Below are 27,668 nucleotides of genomic sequence, written 5' to 3' on the forward strand. Positions count from 1 at the left end.
TTAAGCATTAAATATTTTCTATAATATATTTGTAACCACCAAGAACTATGCCATTAAGACTATGCCCAAGCCTTTGACTGGGTGGACCACAACAAACTCTGGAAAATTCTGAAAGAGATGGGAATACCAGACCACCTGACCTGCCTCTTGAGAAACCTGTATGAAGGTCAGGAAGCAACAGTTAGAGCTGGACATGGAACAACAGACTGGTTCCAAATAGGGAAAGGAGTATGTCAAGGCTGTATATTGTCACCTTGCTTATTTAACTTATATGCAGAGTACATCATGAGAAACGATGGGCTGAATGAAACACAAGCTGGAATCAAGATTGCCGGGAGAAATAGCAATAACCTCAGATATGTAGATGACACCACTCTTATGGAGGAAAGTGAAGAAGAACTAAAGAGCCTTTTAATGAAAGTGAAAGAAGAGAGTGAAAAAGTTGGCTTAAAGCTCACATTCAGAAAACTAAGATCATGGCCTCTTGTCCCATCACTTCATGGCAAATAGATGGAGAAACAGTGGAAATGGTGTTTCCAAAATCACTGCAGATGATGACTGCAGCTATGAAATTAAAAGACGCTTGCTCCTTGGAAGAAAAGTTATGACCAGCCTAACCAGCATACTAAAAACCGAGACATTACTTTGCCAGTGTAGGTCCGTCTAGTCAAAGTTATGATTTTTCCAGTAGTCATGTATGGATGTGAGAGTTGGGCTATAAAGAAAGCTGAGGGTCAAAGAATTGATGCCTTTGAACTGTGGTGCTGGAGAAGACTCTTGAGAGTCCCTTGGACTGCAAGAAGATCCAACCAGTCCATTCTAAAGGAAAACAGTCCTTAATATTCTTTGTAAGTATCAATGCTGAAGCTGAAGCTCCAATATTTTGTCCACCTGATGCAAAGAACTGACTGACTGAAAAGACCTGATGCTGGGAAAGATTGAAGGCAGGAGGAGAAGGGGATGACAGAGGACGAGGTGATTGGATGGCATCACTGACTCAATGGACATGAGTAAATTCCAGGAGTTGGCGATGGATAGGGGGGCTGGTGTATTGCAGTCCATGGGGTTGCAAACAGTCAGACATGACTGAGTGACTGGACTGAAATGAACTGAGCCACCAAGAATATTATACTCTAAAATGCCATAAAAAGAGTTGCCAGTAACATCTTGACCTTTTTTATATTAATAGTCATTTCCTTCAGTAAAAGTATACCCATCTTGATGAGAAACTGTTTCTTGACATTGTTATAAAAATTCACACATATCATAGTTTTAAATATCAACAGCAATATACTCTGCTTATTAGGAACAGAATGTATCATTTATTCTAAAGTGATTGACATTAGTAATTGAAACAAATTAAAAGACATTTCCCTCTTTAAATGTCCTTGGCCGTATGGTTGTGGGGAAGTCAGATGAACATGATCATCTGTTACCCTTTCAAAAATATGAAAACAGTAAAGCACACATCTGATGTGGAAGGGGAAAAATGCATTTTCAATCAGTGTCTTGTGAAAGTAATTTGATGTTCTGTCAGAGAAAGCAAATCAATGAAAGCTGCATGTTATATCCTGTTTACAACACCTGCTTCTCTGAGAATTTATCTCTATTTTTGCATCAGCAGAAAATTTGGAAATAATAAATACAATTCTAAGAGGAAAGGCACTGATTTGTTTCTTAAATTTAAATACTCTTCAAAGTAAATTTTACATAGAACAAAAAATGTATCATGATGTTTCAACTTGCATGGGTTACTTTTATCTTCCCATACTTTTCTGTGTTTCGGATTTGTTGTTCATTAGCTGTCTTTAAAATTTTACTGAACTGAGAATAAATACATATTAGCAATAATCTATTAAAATATTCCCATTTTGTAACTAAATTGCTATAATTCCTGGACAACTGGATGATATTATTATAGAACTGAAATGAGTGAAACCTGATAATTGAACAGTTTTATCTCCTTGGTTTTTCATTCATAATCTGACTTAATTCAATTTCAGTGACAGTAACTTACCAAAAATATAGCTAAAAAATAGAAATAAATATGCTACCAAGATTGTGGGAGTACAAGTATAGGAGAAACTCATTTCAAGATTTAGCGTACTATTGTCCATAGTATTATTTTAATTAAAACTTAAAGAAATCTACTTGTTTTTCTCTATATCATTGCTTGATGAATAAATACTTATGCACTAATTTTATCTGCAACATGGAACTCTCTAATCAATGATTGCTGTTATGTATCACTAAATATTTTCAAATTCTATTTTGTAGTATGCTTTCACAAAACCTGAAACTTCAAACTCAATTTGGACCTATTAACTAGATCCATGAGAGTTTAACAATATAGTTTATTTTTATGTGTATTTATCAAATTTTGAAATAATAAAGAAAATGGAGTACACTACCAAAAAATGAGAGAATGATCTGAAAGTCTCATACTTAGTAATCAATTGATTTACACAGAAACAGACCCTTAATTTTAATTATAAATTCTCTAATTTTTCAGTACCTAATTAGTTCTATAAGAATATGGAAAATATTCCTGCAAGCAGACTAAGTGTCAATGAAAAAGATGTAATATGGGGGAAATATGAGGATTTATAATTAAAATTAAGAATTTGTTTCTGTGGAAATCAATTGGTTACTAAATATGAAACTTTCAGATCATTTTTTGAGAGTTGGGCTATAAAGAAAGCTGAGCACTGAAGAATTGATTCTTTTGAACTGTCGTGTTGGAGAAGACTCTTGAGAGTCCCTTGGACCACAAAGAGATTCAACCAGTCAATTTGAAAGGAAATCAGTCCTGAATATTCATTGGAAGGACTGAGGTTGAAGCTGAAGCTCCAATACCTTGGCCACCTGATGCAAAGAATTGACTCATTGGAAAAGATCTTGATGCTGGGAAAGATTGAAGGCAAGAGAAGGGGATGACAGAGGGTGAGATGGTTGGATGGCATCACCAGCTCAATGAACATGAATTTGAGCAAGCTCCAGGAGTTTGTGATGGACAAGGAAGCCTGGCATGCTGCAGTCCATGCGGTTACAAAGAGTTGGACACAACTGAGTGACTGAACTGAGCTGAAGATTTGGTGATGTAATCTTAAGCATATATTTTAATATGAGAGAAGAAACCTTATATAATCTGATATATTTGAAATTCTATATTTTAAATAGAATTTATCTTTCAGAAAAGTTTTAAATTCATAACAAAATTGAGGGGAATACCAAAATTACTCTAATAGCCGTTGCTCCCACATATGCACATATTCCCCCCATCAAAATCCTGCACTAGAGTGGTACATGGGCTATAATCAATTAATTAAAATCAAAATAAGCCTACATTGATATGTCATTATCACCCAAAGCCCAGAGATTACTTTAGAGTTTGCTTGAATTTGTACATGTTATGTTCTGTGCTTAGTCGTTCAGCCCTGTCTGATTCTTTGCAACCCCATGGACTGTAGCCCACCAGTCTTGTCTGTCCCTGGGGATTCTCCAAGGTCAGAATATTGGAGTGGGCTGCCAAGCTTTCCTCCAGGGGATCTTCCCAACCCTGGGATCAAACCCAGGTCTCCTGCATTGCAAGTGCATTCTTTACCAGATGAAGCCTCTGTACATCTTACGGATTTTGATAATAATGACATTTGTCCTTCTTTATAGTACCATACATAGTAGTTTCACTGCCCCAAAATTCCTCTGTGCTCTGCTTATGTATAACTTCCTCCAATCCAACCTCTGACAAAAACTAATCCATTCACTTTCTCCATAGTTTTGCCTTTTCCAGAAGTCATATAGTTTGAATCACACAGTATATAACATTTTCAGACTTGCTTCCTTTACTTACTAATAGACATTTGTGTTCTATCCATGTCTTTTCATGGCTTGATAACTCATTTCTTTTTTGCACTGGATAATATTCTAAGGTCTGGCTGTTCTATCATTTATTTGTTCATTTACTGATTAAAAGACATCATAATTGCTTCCAGGTTTTGCCAATTGTTTATAAGGATATTATAAATATTTTTGTGCAGAATTTTGTGGAGACATAATTTTTCAATTCCTTTGTGTAAATACCAATAATGCACAAGAATTGTATCATATGATAAGAGTATGTTTATTTTTTAGGAAACCTCCACACTGTCTTCTGACGTGACTGTGCCACTTTACATTCTCACCAGGAATGAAGAGAGTTCCCGTTGCTCCACCTTCTCATCACCATTTGGTTTGTCAAGTGTTCCAGAATTTGGCTACTAATGGTCTGTAGTGTTATTTCATTGTTTTAATTTGAATTATCCTCATGGAATAGGATGTAGAGTATCTTTCCAAATGGCTATGTGTCACCTATATATCTTCTTTGGTGACGTGTATCTCCAGATTGTTGGCCTAGTTTTTAATGAGGTTATTTGTTTTCTTCATTTAAGTTTTAAGATATTTTTGCATATTTTGGATAATAATTATTTGTCACATGTCTTTTTCAAATGTTTTCCCCCAGTTTGTGACTTGTATTCTCATTCACTTGATATTGTCTTTTACAGAGTAGAAACTTTTAATTTTAATGGAATACAGGGTATCCACTATTTCTTTTATGCATTGTGTCTTTGGTGTTTTATTGATCATATATTTATATGTAATTCACATATATGAAAGCAAAAGTCACTCAGTTGTGTCTGACTCTCCAGAATACCAGAGTGGATAGCTGTTCCCTTCCCCAGAGGATCTTCCCAAACCAGGATTGAGCCCAGGTCTCCCACATTGCAGGCAGACTCTTTACTAGCTGAGCCACCCAGAGAAGGTAAAAACTATAAGAGTGGGTAGACTATCCCTTCTCCAGTGGATAGACTATCCCTTCTCCAGTGGATCTTTCTTTCCCAGAAATTGAATTGGGGGCTCCTACATTGCAGACAGATTCTTTACCAGGTAAACTACCCATATATTTTACATTTATAAAATCTCTTTTACATTTATGTTTTATAGAATACTAAAGGCACAATAATATATACTAATATAAAGCATAATTTAGGATGCATTATGAATAGAAAAAAAATACACAAAAGTGTATATTACATACATTCTATGTAATTTACTATAGAACACAAAATGTGTTATGTAATGAATAGAAGTATAGTAAAATGATGCAAATCAAAAAATATATAAATATAAGATGATGTAAAATTAAATACATTGTTTAAAATGTAATCAACATACTGTCAATTAACATAAACACTGTAATGTAATTAATCAACAGTTAATTTATAAGACATAAAATATCTAACAAAGTTTCCACAGAATTAAAGCTTGGCACAAATCTAAAGGACATAGTACATAGTATCCTGATAATCCACTTTACCCAGCCATCATTATTTAAAATTGGCTGACTATGACATAGAGTACCTATCTGCTCTAGAAAGACTTTCCTTATGTTTCCATAGATTGCTTAAACACATACTTTCCTATGTTTAAGTTTCTATATTCCTAAGCACTGGTAAAATTTTTTTCCATGTGTCATTATAGGATTAATAATAGTACAAAATATTAAAATAGTGCTGTAAAAGTTTAACACTTCATTATTTAGTAATAAAATCAGTTGCAAATTTTTCATACCGATTTGAGTATTGAATAAAAGATGCCTTGCTCACTTTAAGATTCCCACCAATAAGAGGAATGCTTGACTTTGAAAAGGTGCTGAATAATGAATCAATACATTACATTTGCCTTAATGAATTAATATATTATTTTTTGTGTGAAGTAGTTGTAAGTAATTAACTGTCATGTTGCACATGCAGTTGTTCTGTTCCATTTCTTATCTCCTATTCTTATACCTATGGCCAGTTTCTTCTCTTCCTTAATATTCTCTCTCTCACTCAAAACATATAATATTCTTATACCTCAATTAATAATTATTAACTAAGCTTCTTGGTTTAAAACCACTTTCTATGGAGAAGTATGCTCTCTGTATGAATTCCTTTATACCAACTACTTATTGATGGAAGATCTCAGTGGATCTTCTGACTATGGAAAAACCTGGAAAAAGATTTGTTGCTGATAAAACTATAAAGTAATATTTGTAACAGAAAAAAGGACATGAATGGAGAAAAAGAGAGTAAGCTATAGTGATATAATTATTCAGGCCACCAAGCATCTCTATTTTAGAAGGAACACTTGCTATCACATTTTTAGAGTGTACATTTTAAGAAAATGATAAGCAACATCTAAGAACAATGTTTACTATGTCACGACTTGTTTAATTTGTATCCTGCTCTCTGTGGTAGGCATATTTTGGGAAGCATGCCAAAATATCAGTATGCTAATTTTAGAAACAAACAAAAAAATATGTGGTTTTGATTATTAGTGTGAATATTCACACTCTTTCCCTTCAGTTTTAAAAGCATTCATTTAGCTCCACAAAACATCTCTACCACAAAATGGTACCTTCCATCTTCCAAACAAAAGCTTCTATTTTCTGTCTCAGCACTGTTCCTTGATTTCATGGTGATCTAGGATTCATTCCAACTCTCTTTTCCATAACTCTGCTAGCCCCACACAACTGCTATTTTCCAATAAGTTCCCAATATTAATCACTTTTACTCTCTTGAGATATGTATGTCATAAGCCCTCTTAGAGGAGGAAGCATCACTAAGAACAAGCTAGTGGAGGAGATGGAATTCCAGTTGAGATATTTCAAATCCTAAAAGATAAGGCTGTTAAAGTGATAAACTCAATAAGCCAAAAATTTTGGAAAACTTATCAGGGGCCACAGACTGAAAAGTTCAGTTTTCATCCTAATCCCAAAGTTAGGCAATGCAAAAGAATGTTCAAATTACCATACAATTGCACTCAGCCCACATACTAGCAAAGTAATGCTCAACATTCTCCAAGCCAGGCTTCAGCAATATGTGAACCATGAAATTCCAGATGTTCAAGCTGCATTTAGAAAAGAAAGAGGAACCAGAGACCAAATTGCCGACATCCACTAGCTCATTGAAAAAGCAAGAGATTCCAGAAAAACATCTACTTCTGCTTTATTGACTATGCCAAAGCCTTTGACTGTGTGGATCACAGCAAACTGTGGAAAATTCTTAAAGAGATGGGAATACCAGACCTGCCTCCTGAGAAATCTGTATGCAGTTCAAGAAGCAACAGTTGGAAATAGAAATGGAACAACAAACTGGTTCCAAATCAAGAAAGGAGTACGTCAAGGCTGTATATTGTTACCCTGCTTATTTAACTTATACGCAGAGTACATCATGAGGAACACTGGGCTGGAAGAAGCACAAGCTGGAATCAAGATTGTTGGGAGAAATATCAATAACCTCAGATATGCAGATGACACCATCCTTATGGCAGAAAGTGAAGAAGAACTAAAGAGCCTCTTGATGAAAGTGAAAGAAGAGAGTGAAAAAAATGGCTTGGATTTTTGGAGCAGGGAGTTGGAATAGGAGCTTGCTCCGTCCACTCCACGCATCGACCTGGTATTGCAGTACTTCCAGGAACGGTGCACCAGAGAAAAAAAAGAAAAGAAAAAAAAAAATTGCTTAAAGCTCAGCATTCAGAAAAGTTAAGATCATGGCATCTGGTCCCATCACTATATGGCAAATAGATAGAGAAACAAAGAGTGACTTTTTTTTTAACTTTTTGAGCTCCAAAATCACTGCAGATGGTGACTTCAGCCATGAAATTAAAAGGCCTTTGCTCCTTGGATAAAAGCTATGGCCAACCTAGGCAGCATATTAAAAAGCAGAGATCACTTTACCAACAAATTTCTGTCTAGTCAAGGCTTTGGTTTTTCCAATAGTCATGTATGGATGTGAAAGTTGGACTACAAAGAAAGCTGAACGCCACAGAATTGATGCTTTTGAACTGTGGTGTTGGAGAAGACTCTCGAGAATCCCTTGGACTGCAAGGAGATCCCAATAGTCCATCATAAAGGAAACCAGTCCTGAATATCCATTGGAAAGACTGATGCTGAAACTGAAGCTCCAATACTTTGGCCACCCAATGCGAAGCACTGACTCATTTGAAAAGACCCTGATGCTGGGAAAGATTGAAGGTGGAAGGAGATGGGGCCACAAAGGATGGTTGGATGGCATCACTGACTCGATGAACATGAATTTGAGTAAGCTTCATGAATTGGTGATGGACATGAGTTTGAGTAAGCTTCGTGAGTTGGCTGATGGACTGTTGGTGATGGACTGGCATGCTGCAGTCCATGGGGTTGCAAGGAGTAGGACATGACTGTGAGACTGAACTGAACTCTCTTGAGACAATTTCCCTTTTTCTGGCTTTTTGACACCAGTCAAACAAAGGCATAACCCTGATTTAATCCTCTCCCACACTCAAAACTGGCACTGTAAAGCCATTTGTTTTCTCATGATCTGTGCCTACGTAAATCGATCTTCTTCTATTTCTAAGTGCTTCAGAAAATTTCTATGTGTCTTTTTTGCTTCCTTGCTTATTATCCACAGGAGAACATGTGAAGATTGGCCATATCTTCCTCATATATTCTCTGCTATTTGTTACCGCTCATCCAGAAAATATCTTGTAATGGGATACATTGTAGAATCATAAACATTAAAAAATATATCTATATTAAGGGAGTAAAAACAGAAACAAAATATCCAAGTACCCCTTAGGTCCACTTGGGCTTTAGTTATGACTATCCACAATATTTATTATATTTAATATTTTGTTATATTGTGATACATAAAAAATAACAAATTTAGATTATCAAATTGAGGAAGATATTATGTAAGACCTGAATTTAATTCTTGTAAATATTTTAAGTGAAGTAGCCACAAGTAATGATCTATGGCAATTTTACAGTTAAGAATTACATATGGAACTGCATGAGATAAGTGCTCGGGGCTGGTGCACTGGGAAGACCCAGAGAGATCGGGTGGAGAGGGAGGTGGGAAGGGGGATTGGGATGGGGAATACATGTAAATCCATGGCTGATTCATGTCAATGTATGGCAAAAAATACTACAATATTCTAAAATAATTAGCCTCCAACTAATAAAAATAAATGGGGAAAAAAAGAAAAATTAAGGCAAATAATTACATATGGAACCAATTTTATTAAAAATATTTAATATATAATTCTTGTTTTCATAAAGCTTACTCTGAAGTTACCTCAGATTTCCTGTGATAAATTGAATTTGACTATTTTACATAAGTAGAGAATTTGAAGCGTTTATTGACACAAAGATGTTAGCTATTCAAAAATACCATATGTAAAATTGATAGCCAATGGGAATTTCCTGTGTGGCTCAGAAAACTCAAACAGGGGCACTTCAATCAATCTAGAGGGGTAGGATGGGGAGGGAGATAGGAGGGAGTTTCAAAAAGGAGGGGATATATGTATACCTGTGGCTGATTCATGTTGAGGCTTAACAGAAAACAGCAAAATTTTGTAAAACAATTATTCTTCAATACAAGATGAATAAATTAAAAACAAATACAGTTGACTTGATCATAATAAGACTTCAAAGAAATTTATGATAGCTTAAGATGGACAGGGGGGCCTGGCGTGCTGCGATTCATGGGGTTGCAAAGAGTCGGACACAACTGAGCAACTGAACTGAACTGAATTTTAAAAATGTGCAGCTGTATCAAAAGTAAAAGAAGAAGAAACCAATACATAAGGTGTTGAACTGGAACATTGGTAAGTGTGATACTTTCTAATAGAAATGCTGTAATTTTGTAAATGTTGAGTGTTAAAGGAAATTCATGGAGATGGTTTTGATGTGTAAGCATTTTGTAAATGTGGTCCAAATCAGTGCTGTATAAAATTTTTTGATTTTCCAGCTTGATAGGAAAGTAAAAAGGTGTCAGTTGAGTTCAGTCACTCAGTAGTGTCCGACTCTTTGTGACCCCATAGACTGCAGCATACCAGGCTTCCCTGTCCATCACCAACTCCCGGGGCTTGCTCAAACTCATGTCAATCACTTCAGTGATGCCATCCAACCATTTTATCCTCCGCCGTCCCCTTCTCCTCCCACCTTCAATCTTTCCCAGCATCATTGGTCTTTTCCAATGAGTCAGTTCTTCACATCAGGTGTCCAAAGTATTGGAGCTTCAGCTTCAGAACTAGTCCTTCCAACGATTATTCAGGACTGATTTCCTTTAGGATGGACTGGTGGGATCTCCTTGCAGTCCAAGGGATTCTCAAGAGTCTCCTCTAATACCACAGTTCAAAAGCATCACTTCTTCAGTGCTCTACTTTCTTTATGGTCAAACTCTCACATCCATGCATGACTGCATGACTACTGGAAAAACCATAGATTTGACTAGATGGACCTTTGTTGGTAAAGTGATAGCTCTGATTTTTAATATGCTGTCTAGGTTGGTCATAGCTCTTCTTCCAGGGAGCGAGTGTCCTTTAATTTCACGGTTGTGGTCACCATCTGCAGTGATTTTGGAGACCAATAAATAAATAAATAAACAAATAAATAAAAAGTCTCTCACTGTTTCCATTGTTCCCCTATCTGTCTTCCATGAAGTGATTGGAACAGATGCCATGATCTTAGTTTTTTGAATGTTGAGTTTTAAGCCAGCTTTTTCACTCTCCTCTTTCACTTTCATCAAGAAATTCTTTAGTTCTCCTTCACTTTCTCCCATAAGGGTGGTGTCATCTAGGTATATGAGGTTATTGATATTTTTCCCAATGAACTTAATTCCAACTTGTGCTTCATCCAGTCCAGCATTTTGCATTATGTATTCTGCATATAAGTTAAATAACCAGGGTGACAATATATATACCCTTGACATACCCTTTCCTAATTTGGAACCAGTCCATTGTTCCATGCCCGGTTCTAACTGTTCCTTCTTGACCTGCATACAGATTTCTCAGGAGGCAGGTAAGGTGGTCTGGTGTTCCGATCTCTTGAAGAATTTTCCACCATTTGTTGTGATCCACATAGTCACAGGCTTTGGCGAAATCAATAAAGCAGAAGTGGATGTTTTTCTTGAACTCTCTTGCTTTTTCTGTGATCCAATGGGACATTTTGATTTTCCAGTTTCATGGGAGAGTAAAAGGGTTTATTGCTATTCAAAAAACTACTACTATTCAACTTTACCAAGAATTGTGCATAATAGAAATTGAATTTAAACAAATCTTGAAGGCACCATAATTCTTGTCTGCTTCATTTGTTTGGGCAAAATCTTTCAATATTTTTGTGATTACCTTTCATGGTCAATAAAATAAGAACAGAATGATGTTATCTGGATCTTCTTGAATGTCTCATGATACTGACATACGAAATACTGAAGATTATTTGAGCTTTAGGAAAACCAAGGGTTTGCTTTCTTTCCATAGTTTAAACTTTTTGGAAAATTTGTTACATTGAAATATTGAAAATATGATAGTATTCTCAATGCACATACATCAAAATTTGTTTTATTTCAATACACCTTAAATCTTTTCTTTGTCACATCGAAGTTTTGGGGAATTTCTTTAGAAACTGTCAATAACAGATACTAAAATTGCTAAAAGATCTGTGAAAATCATCACAATGCTTGTGGAAAAGTGAAGTTTTTGTTTTTTTGTTTTTGACTACAAAATTCTTCTCATTTCCCATCTGGTGGTGTAACTTGTTTATGCAAAGTATCATCAGTGCCACAATTGGCATAGCCTAAAATCATTCTTGAGTGAAAAGACATGGTCAGTAAGTGAGTAAACAGAGGGAGAGAGCAAGAAAGAGAGCAAGCTAGCCAGCTATTGCTGAATAACAAATAATTTCCAAACTTACCAACTTAAAAGGCAAGCATCTTGCTCACAGGTCTTCAAATCAAAGGGACTTGTCATACGCAGGCTTTCCTTGTATGAGCTCAGCATGTCTTTGTCCTTCTTCTGAGGAATTTTTCCACTAGTTCTTAACTACTAGCTAAAGTGTGAACTAGATATATCCTTCCCCCAGATTCAGGTAAACAGTAGTTTATTAAGCTATGTATTCAGTCAGTTCAGTTCAGTTCAGTCACTCAGTCATGTCTGACTCTTTGCGACCCCATGGATTGCAGCACGCCAGGCTTCCCTGTCCATCATCAGCTCCCGGAATTTACTCAAAATCATGTCCACTGAGTCGGTGATGCCATCCAACCATCTCATCCTCAGTCATCCCCTTCTTCTCCCAACTTCAATCTTTTCCAGCATCAGGGTCTTTTCTAATGAGTCAGTTCTTCACATCAGATGGCCAAAGTATTGCAGTTTCAGCTTCAGTATTAGTCCTACCAGTGAACATTCAGGACTGATTTCCTTTAGGATGGACTGCTTGGATCTCCTTGCAGTCCAAGGGACTCTCAAGAGTCTTCTCCAACACCACATAAGTTTAGTATTAAAATGGAAAACCAAGAAAATCTTGGCACACTTTCTGCAGCTACTGATCATCCATCTAGATTTTTACGCTCTTCAAGGTTCAATACTATATAGATCCCCTTCTCTTCTGTGATATACTACATTATATATTCAAAGGTTATTTCATTTTCTATTAAATTTTTCTTGTTTTTTTTTTTTTTTTTGAAATAACTAAATGTTTAAATTGTTTGTGCTTATTCAGATGAACAGATATCCTGTTACTTATGTGGTAGGTATATTTTACTTGGATAAACATAAATGAATGCACTTTAAATGAATAGACTTATTAAATGAATAGACTGTTACTTATAAAGAAAGCATCTCATTGGATAACTTCTCCTTCAATTCCCTGAAACTATTCTTATCTAAGTGATTATCTGCATGAAGCTAAGCTGGGACTGTTTAATGCCAATAGACTGTTTTGTTCCACATATCTACCTAGATTTAATTGTTCCTATGAACAAGTCCCCTTCACAATCACAGCCTTGTCTGGCAAAGGTTTTATAACTCAATGAAGTTATGAGACATGATATGCAAGGCCATGAATGAGACATGGTGTAGAGTTCTGATAAAACATGGTACTCAGGAGAAGAAAAGACAATTCACTTCAGTGTTCTTGTCTCAAGAACCCCACGAACAGTATGAAAAGGCAAAAATATATGACACTAGAAGATAAAACCTCCTGGCTGGAATATGCCCAATAAGCTACTGAGGAAGAATGAAGGACGATTATTAACAGCTCCAGAAAGAATGAAGTGGCTGGGCCAAAGCAAAAATGATGCTCAGTTGTGGATGTGTGTGGTGGTGAAAGTAAAATCTGATGCTATAAAGAACAATGTTGCATTGAAACATGGAAAGTTAGGTGCATGAGTTAAGGTAAATAGTAACGGGCAAACAGGAGATGGTGAAATTGAATTTCATTATAGAAATCAGTAAATTAAAATAGATTGGGATAGGAAAATTTAATTCATATGACCATTTTATCTATTACTGTGAGCAAGAATCCCTTAGAAAGAATGGAATAGCTCTCAAAGTCAACAAGAGTCCAAAATGCAGTACTTGGGTGCTCTCTCAAAAATGATAGTGTTATCTCTGCTGATTTCCAGGGCAAACCATTAAACATCACAGTAATCCAAGTCTATGCCCCAACCACTGATGCCCAAGGAGCTGAAGCTGACTGATTCTATGAAGACGTACAACACCTTATAGACTAACACCAAAAACAGATGCCCTTTTCATCAAAGGGGATCGGAATGCAAAAGCAGGAATTCAAGAGTCACCCAGAATAGCAGTCAAATTTGTCCTTGGAGAGGACTAATTGAAGCAGGCCAAATGCTAACAGATTTATGTCAAGAGAACAAGCTGATCATAGCAAACACAATTTTACAGCAACCAAATAGATGACTCTACACATGAACATCATAACTGGTTAATATTGAAATCACATTGATTATGTTCTTTGAAGACAAAGATGGAAAATCTCTATACAGTTAATACAAACAATACCTGTCACTGACTGTGGCTTAGGTCATGAACTCCCTATTGCAAAATTCAGGCTGCAATTGAAGACAGTATGGAAAGCCACTAGGCCATTCAGGTATGACCTAAAGCAAATCCTTTATAATTATATGGTGGAAGTGACAAATAGATTCAAGGGATTAGATCTGGTAGACAGAGTACATGAAGAACTATGGACAGCAATTTATAACATTGTACAGCAGACCAAAACCATTCCCAAGAAAAGGAAATGCAAGAAGGCAAAGTGACTGTCTAAGGAGGCATTACAAAAAGCTGACATAAGAAAAGATGTGAAAGGCAAAGGAGAAGGGAAAGATACATCCAGCTGAATTAAGAATTCCAGAGAATTGCAAGGAGAAATAAGAAGGCCTTCTTAAATGAACAGTGCAAAGAAACAGGCTAGTGGTACAGAAACTGCTTGTCAATGTAGGGGACTCAGGGATGTGGGTTCAATCCATGGGTTGGGAAGATCCCCTGGAGTAGGAAATGGTAACCCACTGAAGTATTGTTGCCTGGAAAATTCCATGGACAGAGAGGATCCTGGCAAGATACAGTCCATTGGGTCTCAAGAACTGGACATGACTGAGTGACTGAGTGCACACACACACACACACACATACACACACACACACATAAAGAAATAGAGGAAAACAATAGATTGAGAAGGACTAGAGTTCTCTTCAAGAAAATTGGAGATACCAAGGGAAAACTTCATTCAAGAATGGGCATGATAAAGGATAGAACCAGTAAGGAGGTAAAAATGCAGAAGAGGTTAGTTAAGAAGAGGTGGGTAGAGTACACAGAAGAACTATACAGAAAAGGTCTTAAAGACCTGGATAACCACAATGGCATGGTCATTCACCCAGAGCTCAACATCCTGGAATGTGAAGTTAAGTGGGCCTTAGGAATTATTGCTATGAACAAAGCTAGTGGAGGTGATGGGATTCCAGCTGAATTATAAAATCCTAAAAGATGATGCTGTTAAAGTGCTGAATTCAAAATGTCAGCAAATACAAAAAATTCAGCAGTGGCCACAAAACTGAAAAAGGTCATTTTTCATTCCAGTCCCAGATAAGGATAATGCCAAAGAATGTTCAAATTATGGCACAATCACACTCATTTAACATGCCAGAAAAATTATGATCAAAATCTTTCAATCTATCTTCAGAAGTATGTGAACTGAGAAATTCCAGATTTACAAGCTGAGTTTAGAAAAGACAGAGGAGCCAGAGATGAAATTGCCAACAATTGTCAATCATGGAGAAAGCAAGGAAATTCCAGAAAAAAAAAATCTACTTCTGTTTCATTGACTATGTTAAAGTCTTTGTCTGTGTTGATCACAGCAAACTATGGAAAATTCTTAAGTTGGAAGTATCAGGCCACCTTACCTTTCTCCTGAGCAACCTATATGAACCTGCTTCTTGCAGTCAAGAAGCAACGGTTAGAACCAGACATGGAACAGTAGACTGATTCAAAGTTGGGAAAAGCATAATGACAAGCCTGTTTATTATGTCCCTGCTTATTTAACTTCTATGCAGAGTACATCATACAAAACGCTGCGCTGGATGAATCGCAAGCTATACTCCAGATTGCAGGGAGAAATATTAACCTCAGATATGCAGATTATACTACTCTAATGCAGAAAGCAAAGAGGTACTAAAGACCCTCTTGAGGGTAGAAGAGGAGAGTGAAAAAGCTGGCTTGAAAGTCAGCATTCAAAAAACTAAGATCATGATACGAAGTCCCATAAGCTTCATAGCAAATCAATGGGGAAAAAGTGGAAACAGTGACAGATTTTATTTTCTTGAACTCCAAAATCAGTGTGGATCATGACTGTAGCCATAAAATTAAAAGATGCTTGATTTTTGAAAGGAAACTTATGGCAAAACTAGACAGCATATTAAAAACAGGGGCATCACTTTGCTGACAAAGGTCTGTGTTTTCAAAGCTACAGTTTTGCAGTAGTCATGTACAGATGTGAGAGTTAGACCATAATGAAGACTGAGCGCCGAAGAACTGATGCTTCTGAGCACTGAAGAATTGATGTTTTTGAATTGCGGTGCTGGAGAAGACTCTCTACAGTCCCTTGGACAGGAAGGAGATCAAAACAGTCTATCCCAAAGGAAATGATCCCTGAATATTCATTGGAAGGACTGATGTTGAAGTGGAAGCGCCAATATTTTGGCCACTTGATGCAAAGAATTGACTCACTGGAAAAGATCATGATGCTGGGAATGATTGAAGGCAAAAGCAAAAGGTGGCAGCAGCGTATTGGATGGTTTGATATCATCACCAATTCAGTGGAGATAAATTGTTCTAACTCCAGGAGAAAGCGGAGAACAGAGGAGCCCGGCATGTTGCAGTCCATGGGGTCACAACAAGTTGGATACAACTTAGAGACTGAACAACCACAACAAGAGCAATTGAACAATTGTTGATAAAGCAGCTTTTGCCCTTTGAATACCTTGTCTACTGGATTCAAAAGCTACGTTGATCTAATAAACAGTAAGTGGGCAATACCCTGCAACATTTGCCATATTTATGCCTGCTCATAGAACACCTGTAACAAAATAGTGGCATGAACATCTAATATTTGAATTATCCATGTTCTTCTGGAGCATCCCTGTCTTAATTTATCCCTTAGATAAATTCAACACACAGCAAAAATACTTCCTATTCTTTTTCAGGAAAAAAAAAAAAAATTAGCATATTTCTTCAGAGTACATTTAATCATTTCCTCTGCATCAATGTAGTAAGTCCAAAATAAACAAAATATTCAAATTCTAGTTAAATTAAGTGATTATTAGGATTTTGCAGGAGGAAAACTCAGTGTGTTGTTTTTCCTCACTGTATGAACTGCTTAGACTAATAAGTTTGATTGATTGATAATGCAAATGTGAAGTTATATCTTTCAAGTTATTTTAGCAAAGAAACAAAAGAGAGCTCACTTTTTAAAGATACTGATAAATTATAAGGGGTAGAAATTGTGGCAGATTTTCCCCTGTGGCTCTTAGTTCTTACTTTGAAGTAATACTGCCTCTATTTAAGATTCTAAGTTTTTTGAAGAATAATAACTTTACTCTCAAAAATAAGGGGATAGTCAAAGCAAATTTGATATTCTTTATCTTTCTTTGGCAATTGGCCTGCATTGCGATCATTCATTTCAAAACAGACTGTAGAGATAGTAGGTAATATTTGATGCTTTATTTTGGAAAAATAAAAGCTTAAGGAATTGAGTCCTGTGTTCATATCATAATTCATCTCACATATTAGTTGAAACCTATGCAGCTTGTGGTGGGAACCCTATTATATCTAGCCTGCCTCCCACCAACCATTGGAATAAAGTAATCATGTTCCATGGCCACACATGAATAATATTTAGGAAACCTACTGAAGCATAGTTTCAAACTACATATAGTAGAGATTAATTCATTTGGCACCTACCTACAAGAGCATACATTTGTTCTTTAAATGTTCTTATCAGAAAAATCAAAACAGAAATGCCTGAGAAAAAACTGATCATGGCAGGAATTTTTTAATAACAGTCCTGACTGGCTTAACTATTACGTTAACTACTGAATTAAATTGCAAATCTTGACTAGTTAGCAAGTCAAAGCACTATTTCAAACACAAGGATATACAGAAAATCCATTTTGTTACATATTAAGTCACATCAGAGGAAAAAAAGACACTTAATAATGTTAAAAATTCCAATTATAAGCCAAAAAGACAAATTTCATACTATATTCTGACACTGAATACATAATCATTATGTGCCTGCAAGCTTAGTCATGTCTGACTCCTTGTAAAATTTTAGACTGTAGCCTGCCAGGCTCCTCTGTCCATGGGAATTTCCAGATAAGAATACTGGAGTGGGTTGCCATTTCCTTCTGCAGTAGATCTTCCTGACCCAGTGGTTGAACTTGCGTCTCCTGTGTCTCTTGCATTGTGGGCAGATTCTTTACTCACTGAGTCATCAGGGAAGCCAATGATTATTATAAGATAGTGAAAATAAAAGGCATGAAGGGACCATTTGCTGAGTTCAATCCATTGACTCATTAAAAAAAATCTAAAAGTGGATCAAATATACTCAACTATTCAAATATGATTTACATATATGTCATCTATCATCAGATTATCAGTGCTGCTAGTTATATGACTTAGAGGTGGAGAGAGGTGGGGGGGGGGTGCTATATACCCATACCTGGTCTATAATTGCTTTAAGTATAATTTCAAGTTAATCTGTTTCATAAACAAGTATGTTTATTTGCAAAAGCCTCATAGAATTCAAAAGAATTTAGTGTTATATTTGAAAAATATTCTTAAATTAACTTCCTAAGATTAAACCTATTTTGCTGTTGTTGTTGTTCACTTGCTAAGTTGTGCCTGACTTTTTGTGACCGTATGAATAGCAGCACACCAGGTTTCCCTGTCCTTCACTGTCTCCTGGAGTTTGCTCAGACTCATGTCCATTGAGTCAGTGATGCCATCCAACCCTCTCATCCTCTGTCGCCCCTTCTCCTCTTCCCCTCAGTCTTTCCCAGCATCAGGGTATTTTCAAACAAGTAAGCTCTTCCCATTAGGTGGCCTAAATATTGAGTCTTCCTTATAAGCACCAGTTCTTCCAATGAATAATCAGGGTTACTTTCCTTTAGGATTGACTGATTTGATTTTCTTGCTATCCAAAGGATTCCCAAGAGTCCTCTTCAGCACCACAGTTCAAAAGCAAAAATTCTTCAAGGCTCAGCCTTCTTTATGGTCCAACTCTCATATCTGTAAATGACTACTGGAAAAACCATTGCTTTGACTATATGGACCTCTGTTGGCAGTGATGTCTTTTTTAATACACTATGTTTGTCATTGGCCTTCCTTCCAAGCAGCAAGCATCTTTTAATTTTGTGGCTCCAGTCACCATCCACAGTGATTCTGGAGCCCAGGAAAATAAAAACCTATTTTAGATAATCCTAATAATATATCTTTGCACATATAATGTACATATGGATAGCTCTCTTCTTCTTTGGTAATTACTGTACTATTTTCATATTATGTTATTAAGGATTGAGTTTAATCTCTAATAACACAAAACCTATCTCAAATGACTTAAAAAAAATTGATCATGAATCTCAGGAAGTGAAAAAATTCAGAGTTTTAAAGTCCAGTGTTATTATCATAAAAACAAGCCATTCACATAACTCTTTCTATTTACCAGGTATTATTTTAAATTTTCTTTACATGCTAATTCTCAGTACCAACCAAATACTTACTAACATTATCTCCATTTTGTCAATGAAAATACACAAACAAACAAACAAAAAAGAATGTTAGTATCTTGCTTAACTTCGTACAACTAGTTAGCACTGGGGTTTGGTCTTGAGTACAGGCATCCCTGTGCTGGGATCTGCGGTCTTGACAACTATAGTTAATAGTGGTATCAAGACTTCAGGATCCCACCAGCCTCTGGCGTCATCCCCTTTTGTAGATGACTTTCCTCTTCACGGTCTTAAGACCACCATGCAAGACATTGCACACCTGAACACCAGACCTGTGTTCCAGGCAGGAAGTAGAGAGCAGAGGAGAGCACAAACTAGCCAAGACGGCTTGATAGGGCTCTCTTGGCTCCGCGGCCTCTTTCTCTCGTCCCACGTTTAAAAAAAAAAAAAAAAGTTTGTGTGACAGCTGAGAGCACTCATAGCACTGCGCATGCGCTGTCATGAGTTACTTGCTTGGTCATGGTTTCTGTGTGGTATTCATATGTGAGCGCCACCTAGAGAGCAGCGGCAGTACTGCGGCATCTTGGCTGTATCATCGGCTCAGTCATGAGAAGAGAGGATATAGCATTTCTACTGCTAGGGATGCTGTGTCAGCCAGGAGATAATATTCTTATGGCCATAAGCCAGCCAGGAGACAGGTTGTGTTGTATTAGGTTATGCTACGGCTCTTGCCAGGGAAAAACAACAACAAAAAACAAACGTGACTGCACTTCCTATAGCTCCTCCAGTCTTCTCCCAGCCTCTAAGCTCGCGCCTTGCCTACCCTGGGTTCAGCGAACAGTGCAGACAGTGAGATACAGTGAGGCAATTGATGCTGTGAACAGGATCAGTGATACAGTTGTGATGCTATCAAGTGTTCCAAATTCTCCCTTATTCCAGGGGCTCTCTGTCAATGAAAGGGGGTCAGCTCTGTCATAATAACGTAGTTAGATCTCTGTTCACCTGAACTAGATATTTTTTTCCCCAGTTTTATAAATCAAGTATGAATTTGGTAGACATCAATTCTTTTTATCTGAGAAACCTCAGTATTTATTAGTCACCATTAAGGATTCCTCCAAGTCCTTGAAGGAATGATTATCACTCTCATCTTGTTTTTTATTAGGATATCAATGTTCATTCAGCCAAACAACAACAATGCTTTTCTTATCTTTTGCTTCTAATTAGCTATATTGAAAAAGAAAAGGGTTTTACTGAAGTAACAGCTACTCTAGGTCTCTTCAGCTTATGGATAATAGAAGTTGGCATTTTCTCTGATGCTTATGCTCCTTTTATTAATGATTTCCAACACCTTGAAGAAATGAATATTTCTGGCAAGTCCTGAGGGATGTAGTTTGGTGTAGATAATCAACGACATATGATGCAACTGCCCCCAAATTACTTTCTTCGTAATTCTTAGGATTCAAACTCTTTCAGAATGACAACTTTGGTGCCTCTCCACACAATCTTAAAAAAATTTCATGATGCATCAGTGGGCATCAGTCATTCTTTTTTTTTTCTCCAAATAGCACTTAAAATGACTTTTTTGCTCATCTAAATTTTTGAGAGTGTGACAACATTGTACCCATTGCAACTATTTTTTAGGGTCAATAACCACATCTACTTCATATCTTCTAGAATTAGTGAAAGTGAAATTCACTCAGTCATGTCCAACTCTTTGCGACACCATGAACTATACAGTACATGGAATTCTTCAGGCCAGAATACTCGAGTGGGTAGCCTTTCCCTTCTACAGTGGATCTTCCCAACTCAGGGATCAAACCCAGGTCTCCCACAATGCAGGTAAATTTTTATCAGCTGAGCCACAGGAACCTTTATTCAAAACCATCTGTTGAGAGTGCATAATATACTACTCTTTACTATTCTTAGGATATATTACCAATAAAAAGCCATAATGTGGAAGTTTGCAGAGGCAATCCAGAATTCCTGATAATTGAACTTTAGAGAGAAACTCAGCTATTCTAATTTTTTTTTTCCTATATTCTTGGTTTAGGATCCTTGAAACCATTTCCACAACTCTTTCCTGTTTTCGTCCTTTATAACTGAGCAATCTCCTAGTTCATTTGGTAGGAAGTTCTAAGATGTGCTGGGTATTTACAACAGGTGTATATGTGGAGACTTTCCATTACAGTGTGGTGAATGGAGTGAAAGCTGGCTATTCCTTGTGGGAAAATGAGCTCAATTAGGACCCTGTGGTAATTTAAGAGTTGAAAACAATTAAGTCATATTCTAGTTTGATAATTATCTTTTCTGTCACTGTCATTGCATGTGTGGTTTTTAAAACATACCTGTAGATTTTTAAAAATCTTTCTTTGCCTTTGTCTGAGAAATTAGGGATTTTTTGTTGTTGCTGGATTGTTTATTGGTTGGTTTTGTTATTATTTTTCCTTTCATGCTCAGGGCACTCAGAATCAATCAAGCTGACCTCAAAATCCTTGATTACCTCTTGCTATTCATTTTGTTCTGTGCCAAATGTTCATTAGTTTGCAAAATACTTAGACATTACTTTTTTGATCACAACAGAAAATTTATCCATTTCCCCACCATAGGCTATGAGTTGGCAAGAGTTCTATTATTAATTTTGAAGATTTCACATCTGTCATCCTCAACTAGGCCACATAACCAATTTTAGAATATTTCAATTTCTGTCAAGTTTTTTGGTTGACAGCCTATTTTAGAACAAATTTCTATCTTAATTAGGGTTTTTAGTTGCATACAGAAGAAATTAACTCTTGCTGACTAAGCAGGTTAAAAAAAAAAATGTAAAGGATATTGAGGATAGATATGTTTAGAGTTGAAAAACCAAGCTCAAAACTAAGCTACCAGAAAAAGTCTAAAAATGTAATTCTATAGCACTGGCCAAAAAATTCTCAAACTGCTACAGATGTCCTGTTGTCTGGACTTGGAATTGGGTGTTGTCTGAACTTGGATTTACTAATTATGCTAGCAAAAATGCCTCCTCTGTCCCTGAAACTTGGCTTTGTCACCATTAATAACCTTAGATTTGAAAATCTTTTGCTACAAACACCAGTCACATGGAATCCATAAGAAATCTCCTTCCTAGTTGGATCCTTCTAATTTGCAGTTTGAGCAAGTGATTGAGATTTAAATTATCTAGCTTATACGACCCAACTAGCTTCGGTTACAGCTAGTAAAAATCCCCCATTTTTTGTGGCTTCCTTTTTAAGAAATAGGATTCATAACTATGGAAACATGACAAACAGAGAAAGAATGTTTTAAAATGAATAATGTAGGTCCTCTGCACCTCTGAAGACTTGGATTAGTGACAACTTTCCTGAAATCTCTAGAAAAGAAAACTGCGACCTTGCATGGTCTTCACATAGCTACCTGCCTGGGCTCCTATACCAAGACCCCACCACACTGCATGCTCTGAAGGTCTCCTGTCCGCTGACACTGGGCCTCCCACTCACACACATTACTAGAGCATGAACTGCTGCATGCGGGCAACATGAGACAAGCTCCAACCTGACAGGATCGATTATATTGTCTGCTATCATGTGGGACAAACCAAATCTTCTCCTCTGAATCTCTTCTAAGTTTCTCTTTCCATGTAGACTCCTTTATCTCTTATGGTTGCTTTTTAATTATAATTTGTACTTTTTATATTACTTTTTTCTGATTAAATTTTGTGATTTCTATGTCCCAATTGTTATCAGTCTGGAAGAGTAGGAGTCCAGCAGGAGATTGGGCTGAAGTCATAAACATTTCACACAAGAATGTACATTTGGTTCATTTATTCATTCATTACCAAAAAACAACCTCCATGGGATTTAAAAAATACAAATTACAAAACAATTTCCTGTTTTGAATCTCTCTTTGCTGTCCAATACAGTTACAACTTACCACATGTAGCTATTAAAATTTGAATTAATATTAAATAAAATTTAAAATTCAGTTCCTAGCTCACTCTAGTAGCATTTCAAGTGTTCAGCAGCCACATGTAGTCATATATTGGATTTAAAATATTTCCATCTTTGCAGATATCTCTGTGGAAAGTAGCTGACTTATAGCTGGCAGATTTTTTTTTTTTAATTAGAGGATAATAACTTTACAATATTGTGATTGTTTCAGCCACACATCAACATGAATTAGCCATAGATATACATATATATTTATATATACCCCCTCCCTCCTAAACCTCCGTCCCAACTCCTACTCTATCCCATCCCCTTTAGGTTGTCATTGAGCACCAGATTTGGGTTCCCTGCATCATACAACAAGTTTCTACTGACTATCTATTTTACATATAGTAATGTAAAGTTTTCAATACTATTCTCTCAAATCATCCCATCTTCTGCTTACCCCACTATGTCCAAAAGTCTGTTCTTTATGTCTGTGTCTCCTTTGCTTCCCTGCAATATCAGTACTATCTTTCTAGATTCCATGTATATACATTAATATATGGTTTTTGTCTGTATCTTTCTGACTTACCTCACTCTGTATAATAAGCTCTAGGTTCATCCACCTTATTAGAACTGACCCAAATGTGTTTCTTTTTATAGCTGAGTAATAAAATTCTGAAAGAGATGGGAATACCAGACCATCTGACCTGCCTCTTGAGAAACCTGTATGCAGGTCAGGAAGCAACAGTTTGAACTGGACATGGAACAACAGACTGGTTCCCAACAGGAAAAGGAGTATGTCAAGGCTATATATTGTCACCCTGCTTATTTAACTTCTAAGCAGAGTACATCATGAGAAATGCTGGGCTGGAGGAAGCACAAGCTGGAATCAAGATTGCTTGGAGAAATATCAATAACCTCAGCTATGCAGATGACACCACTCTTATGGCAGAAAGTGAAGAGGAACTAAAAAGCCTCTTGATGAAAGTGAAAGGGGAGAGTGAAAAAGTTGGCTTAAAGCTCAACATTCAGAAAACTAAGATCATGGCATCTGGTCCCCTCACTTCATGGGAAATAGATGGAGAAACAGTGTCAGAGTTCATTTTTTGGGGGCTCCAAAATCACCACAGCTGGTGATTGCAGCCATGAAACTAATGGACACTTACCCCTTAGAAGGAAAATGATGACCAACCTAGACAGCATATTAAAAAGCAGAGACATCACTTTGCCAAGAAAGGTCCATCTAATCAAGGCTATGGTTTTTCCAGTGGTCATGTATGGACTGTGAAGAAGGCTGAGGGCTGAAAAATTGATGCTTTTGAACTGTGTTGTTGGAGAAGACTCTTGAGAGTCCCTTGGACTGCAAGGAGATCCAACCAGTCCATCCTAAAGGAGGTCAGTCCTGGGTGTTCATTGGAAGGACTGATGCTGAAGCTGAAACTCCAATACTTTGGCCACCTCATGCGAAGAGTTGACTCATTGGAAAAGACCCTGATGCTGGGAGAGATTAGGGACAGAAGGAGAAGGGGATGACAGAGGATGAGATGGCTGGATGGCATCACTGATTTGATGGACATGAGTTTGGATAAAGTCCAGGATTTGGTGATGGACAGGGAGGCCTGGCATGCTGCGATTCATGGGGTCACAGAGTCGGACATGACTGAGCAACTGAACTGAACTGAACTGATTTCTTTCATTAATGTCTTATGCTTTTTCTGCAAACAGACATTTGTGTCTCTTTAGGGAAAAGTTTTCCTTATTCCTAAGTATTTTATTCTTTTTGTTGCAATGATGAATGGGATTGTTTTCTTAATTTCTCTTATTGATTTGTTTTGTTATTGTATAGGGATGCAAAGGCTTCTGTATATTAATTTTCCATGCTGTGACTTTACTATATTCACTGATTAGTTCTACTAATTTTTTGATGCCATCTGTATGGATTTCTATATAGATTATCATGCCATCTCTCAACAGTGAGAGTTCTACTTCTTTTCGAATTAGGATTCCTTTTATTTCTTATTCTTCTCTGACTGCTTTGGCTAGGACTTCCAAAACTATGTTGAACTATAGTGGCACAAGTGGACACCCTTGTCATATTCCTAATTGTAGAGGTAACACTTTCAGTTTTTCACCACTGAGGATAATATTTGTTGTGGGTTTTTCATATGTGGTCTCTATTCTGTAGAGTTATGTTCCTACTTTCTGGAGAGTTTTTGTCATAATTGTGTATTGACTTTTGCCACAGGCATTCTCTGCATGTATGAAATGATTATATGATTTTTATCTTTCAACTAGTGAGTTTGGTGTATCACACTGATTGATTTGTGTATATTGAAGAATCTTTCCATCCCTGGGATAAAGACCACTTGATCTTGATGCATGATCTTTTTAATGTTTTGTTGGATTCAGTTTGCTAATTTTTTGTTGAGGATTTTTGCATCTAAATTCGTCAGTGATATTGGCCTATACTTTTCTTTATTTTTGTGGCATCTTTGTCTAGTTTTGGTATCAGGGTGATGATGGCCTCATTGATGAGTTTGGAAATTTTCCTTCCTTCCTAAGCAATTTTGTAGAAGAGTTTGGGCATGATAGATGTTAGCTCATTTCTAAAGTTTTTTGTAGAATTTGCCTGTGAAGTCATTTGGCCCTTGGCTTTCCTTTGAGGGAAGATTTTCTATTATAGTTTCCCAACTGCATATGAAACGTTCTCTAGGATAGATTACATCTTGGGCCCACAATTTAAGCCTCGGTAATTTTTTTTAATTGAAATCATTTTAAGAATATTTTCTGAACACAGCACTGCAAGATTAGATAACAACTATGGGAATTAAAAACTATTAAAAAAAAAAAAAGAACACAAACACATGGAGACTAAACAACATGATTCTGAATAACCAACAGATCATTAAGGAAATTAAAATATGCCTAGGAACAAATGACAATGAAGGGATGATAACTCAAAACCTACGGGATCCGCCATTTTGTGGATGCCAGGTATGTGAGAGCATCTGGGAGTGTCAGGAGGGAGAGGACCAGGAAGACCTAGCCTAGGTTTTATGGATTTGAACCTCCACATTTCTAACCTAAGATTTCAAAATGCATCCTGATTCCTGTCTTTCGGACTGTAAAGTTTATGTAGGTAATCTTGGAAACAATGGTAACAAGGCCAAATTAGAATGAGATTTTGGCTATTCTGGACCACTCTGAAGTGTGTGCATTGCTAGACACCCTCCCAGGTTTGCTTTTGTTGAATTTGAAGATCCCTGAGATGTAGCTGATACTGTCCGAGAGCTAAATGGCAGAATCCTAGGTGGCTGCCAAGTAAGAGTGGAACTGTCGAATGTTGAAAAGAGAAGTCAAAGTTGTGGCCCACCTCCTTCTTGGGGCCATCGCCCTCCATATGATTATTGGAGGAGGAGTCCCCAACCTCCATGCAGATCTCCGAGTTAGAGAAGCTCCTCTCTCAGCTGGAGCAGGTCCCTTTCTAGAGATAGGAGAAGAGAGAGATCACTGTCTTGGGATAGAAATCGCAAGCCCTCCTGATCTTTCTTTAGGTCTCAGTAGGTCAAAGGAAAGGTAATAGAAGACCAGTATGCAAGAGGAGTGGTGTATAGGGTATAAATTCATTTGACAGAAGTATGTACTGAAAATTCAATTTTATTTTTTTTCTTGAGACTTCATAAGCTTGATACATTTTCAAAATGTTTTAGCTGTTCACATTTGTTTGTTGGAACAGTGACACATAAAGGTATAATTCTCTATGGCTTGAAATGGATCATATGAAGCATGTAATATCAAAAATTGTTACTTTACAATGTTCCCTCAAGTAAAACTGAATTTGCTTTGACTTTTAGTCTTGCATAGACTAATAATAAACCTCTAACTCCTGACCAGTTAAAATTGATGTTTAACATTATGAAAACAAAAACTGGCAAAAATTGGAAGATTTTTTCAACATAGCTGGGATATGGTATGTCGCTGTAGTTAAGCAATTTTTAAAGGCTGCGGTGAACACAAAGCCAGCCAGAAAAATTAAAGCTGCACCCTTAAGCTAGATTAGAGGTGTTAAAGTTCCACTAGTCTTCACACTGGACAAAAGATTGTATAGTTTGTGTAGAATCTAAGAAGTTTAAAGGAAGTTAGTTTACCTTTGCTTTAGATTTTAAGCTCCTTTTGTGATTGCTGTATATGAATGCATAGCTCTTTGTAACATTCTTTATTTGGAAATTTGAAACTACTTAAGATACCAAATGTCCTTCCATTTTAAGGGTGCATTGTAGAGCTGGACTGAGTTACTGTGCAAGATTATTTTTTCATGCTGTCATTTGTAATATATTTTGTGAGAATCCTTGGTATTAAAGTTTTGGTTACAAATTGTTGTTTAACCTGAAAGCCTGTTTTTCCTTGCAAAACTAAAATCTGAGCTTGATACCAAGTCCAGGTGTAACTTTGCTATTGGAAGTCATACTTATATTTTCATTTAAAGTGCTTTTGAAAGTAAAATATAAGCATAATTTGAATAACTGAACCCACTATTATCATAGTTCTTCTCCCATAGAAGGCAGCTGGTTACACAAATCTTATTTTTTTAAGAAACATATTTGAGACTTTTAAAGTGAAGGAACTCTCTGCTGTCCATCTAAGTGATGATATGTTTTTAGAATCC

At 36.6% G+C, this 27,668-nt stretch overlaps 2 pseudogenes; both read left to right on the plus strand.

The window, feature by feature from the left end:
* The first annotated feature begins 7,368 nt into the window (after nt 1-7,368).
* Nucleotides 7,369-7,509, plus strand: LOC122685638 (annotated as a pseudogene).
* Nucleotides 7,510-26,098: 18,589 nt separating this feature from the next.
* LOC122685219 lies at nt 26,099-26,566 on the plus strand (annotated as a pseudogene).
* The last annotated feature ends 1,102 nt before the right edge of the window (nt 26,567-27,668 follow it).

The sequence above is a fragment of the Cervus elaphus genome, chromosome 28, assembly GCF_910594005.1.
Source record: "Cervus elaphus chromosome 28, mCerEla1.1, whole genome shotgun sequence".
Classification (NCBI taxonomy): domain Eukaryota; kingdom Metazoa; phylum Chordata; class Mammalia; order Artiodactyla; family Cervidae; genus Cervus; species Cervus elaphus.